A 2,788-nucleotide genomic window follows, 5' to 3' on the forward strand; every position below is an offset into this window, starting at 1 on the left:
GTGATTGGTTGCTGTGTGCAGGTGAGGAGCTGTGATGTGATTGGTTGCTGTGTGCAGGTGAGGAGCTGTAATGTGATTGGTTGCTGTGTGCAGGTGAGGAGCTGTGATGTGATTGGTTGCTGTGTGCAGGTGAGGAGCTGTGATGTGATTGGTTGCTGTGTGCAGGTGAGGAGCTGTGATTGGTTGCTGTGTGCAGGTGAGGAGCTGTAATGTGATTGGTTGCTGTGTGCAGGTGAGGAGCTGTAATGTGATTGGTTGCTGTGTGCAGGTGAGGAGCTGTAATGTGATTGGTTGCTGTGTGCAGGTGAGGAGCTGTAATGTGATTGGTTGCTGTGTGCAGGTGAGGGAGCTGCAGACGGAGCTGCAGGTGGAGCAGAAGAAGAGCGAGGAGTATCAGAAAGGAGTCCGTCGCCACGAGAAGAAAGTCAAGGAGCTGACGTACCAGGTCTGCCCCCCCCCTCCCATATAATACTATGACTTTGACATATTATACTATGACTTTGACATATAATACTATGACTTTGACATATTATACTATGACTTTGACATATTATACTATGACTTTGACATATTATACTATGACTTTGACATATTATACTATGACTTTAAAATATTGTACTGTGACTTTGACATATAATACTATGACTTTGACATGTTATACTATGACTTTGACATGTTATACTATGACATATAATACTATGACTTTGACATGTTATACTGTGACTTTGACATATAATACTATGACTTATGAATTTTTTGACATACGTTGTCTAGACGCTGTGCAGATGCTCTGTGGTGTCTCTTGTCTGTCTTCTATTGGCGTCTCTCTGTGTCCCTGCAGTCGGAGGAGGACAGTAAGACTCTGCTGAGGATGCAGGAACTCATCGAAAAGCTCCAGACCAAAGTCAAGAGCTACAAGAGACAAGCCGAGAACGCCGTGAGTCTGTTACGCTAGCGAATCAGAAGGGGGACGACACAGGAGGGTGCTGCTCGGTGTCCCCTGGGGGACGTAGTCCCAGACAGCTGTCTGCTGCTCGGTGTCCCCTGGGGGACGTAGTCCCAGAACGCTGTCTGCTGCTCGGTGTCCCCTGGGGGACGTAGTCCCAGTCAGCTGTCTGCTGCTCGGTGTCCCCTGGGGGACGTAGTCCCAGTCAGCTGTCTGCTGTTTGGTGTCACACACACACACACACACACACACACACACACACCATACCGCTATAAACACAGCTTCAACTGTGGTGGAACTATAAAAAAAAGACCTGTGAGTCACTAGATATTATTATTGTTTTTATTTTATTATTATTATTATTATTGTTATTATTATTATTATTAATATTGTTATTATTACTATTATTATTGTTATTATTATTATTATTAGTGTTATTAATATTATTATTATTATTATGTTATTATTGTTATTAATGCTATTATTGTCATTATTATTATTATTATTATTATTATTATTATTATTATTATTTTTATTTTTATTGTCATTATTATTATAATTATAACTATTATTATTATTATTATTATTATTATTATTATTATTATTATTATTATGTCTTCATGTCAGTCATTTAAAGCTGATGTAGAGCTGCTTCTTGTTGGGGGGCTTTGAGAGATCTCGAGTGAGACACGATGTAATGGTCCTAACGGAGACACTGTCCCGGCGTCTGTCCCCTGTGTGTCCACCAGGAGGAGCAGGCGGGCTGCAGCACGCTGCGTTTCCGGAAGGTTCAACACGAGCTGGACGACGCCGAGGAGCGGGCCGACATCGCCGAGACCACCGTCAACAAGCTGCGGATCCGAACCCGCGAACAGATCAGCAAGGTCGCCGTGGTGAGGGACGCGTGGTCCTTTAACACAGCGGTGCCCAACCCCCGGGCCGTGGACCGGCACCGGGCCGCACAAGAAAGAATAAATTCCTATTAATTAAACATTCATTCTGTTTTAATTATGGTCTGAGCCATGACAGGCTTTTATTTTGAAAAACGGCCGATTGACGCTAAAATGTAAATGGGATAAAATGTCTTTGGGAGGAGACAGAACGGGACCAAAGACTTCCAAGAACAGATAATAACAGGCGTCCTTAAATACTACTCCTTAAATACTACTCCTATGTATATCTTTCTGTTTTCCAATATAATTTATACAATGGTTACTTTATACTGGTCCCTCAAGTGTGACCTCAAGCGTCGCTTTCTCACGGCGTGGACACGCCCGTCCTTCAGCAGACGGACGGCGTGGACAGACACGCCCGTCCTTCAGCAGACGGACGGCGTGGACAGACACGCCCGTCCTTCAGCAGACGGATAGTGTGAGACGCCGTTATCGGCGTCTTATCAAGACGCATTCTCGCTTTCTTCTTCTTCTGCTTATTATTACTCTTATTAAGAAGAAGTTTCTAACGTCTGTTTGTGTTTCTGCAGATCGCCGAGTGAAGCTCCGCTGCGTCTTCAACCCTCAGTGTGTGTGTGTGTGTGTGTGTGTGTGTGTGTGTGTGTGTGTGTGTGTGTGTGTGTGTGTGTGTGTGTGTGTGTGTGTGTGTGTGTGTGTGTGTGTGTGTGTGTGTGTGTGTGTGTGTGGGACGTTTGATTGCTGTGGTTTTCAGTCGGAGGTGATTGTGCTGTAAAGTCCAGGATCATGGGGGGGCAGCGCAAAAACTGCTCAGCTGCTGAAGGGTCAACTGGGTCAGAATCTGCTGTTAATGAATATTAATGTGGAGGAGACTTTCACCATGATGAACAGATTTACAGACAGACAGACAGACAGACAGACAGACAGACAG

At 44.5% G+C, this 2,788-nt stretch overlaps 1 long non-coding RNA gene across 1 annotated transcript; it reads left to right on the top strand.

The window, feature by feature from the left end:
• Positions 1-343: 343 nt before the first annotated feature.
• On the top strand, positions 344-2,476 carry LOC117940173. Its single transcript, XR_004655717.1, has 4 exons — positions 344-445; positions 842-937; positions 1,696-1,839; positions 2,430-2,476. It is a non-coding gene; the product is annotated as an uncharacterized LOC117940173 (long non-coding RNA).
• The last annotated feature ends 312 nt before the right edge of the window (positions 2,477-2,788 follow it).

The sequence above is a fragment of the Etheostoma cragini genome, unplaced genomic scaffold, assembly GCF_013103735.1.
Source record: "Etheostoma cragini isolate CJK2018 unplaced genomic scaffold, CSU_Ecrag_1.0 ScbMSFa_1866, whole genome shotgun sequence".
Classification (NCBI taxonomy): Eukaryota; Metazoa; Chordata; class Actinopteri; order Perciformes; family Percidae; genus Etheostoma; species Etheostoma cragini.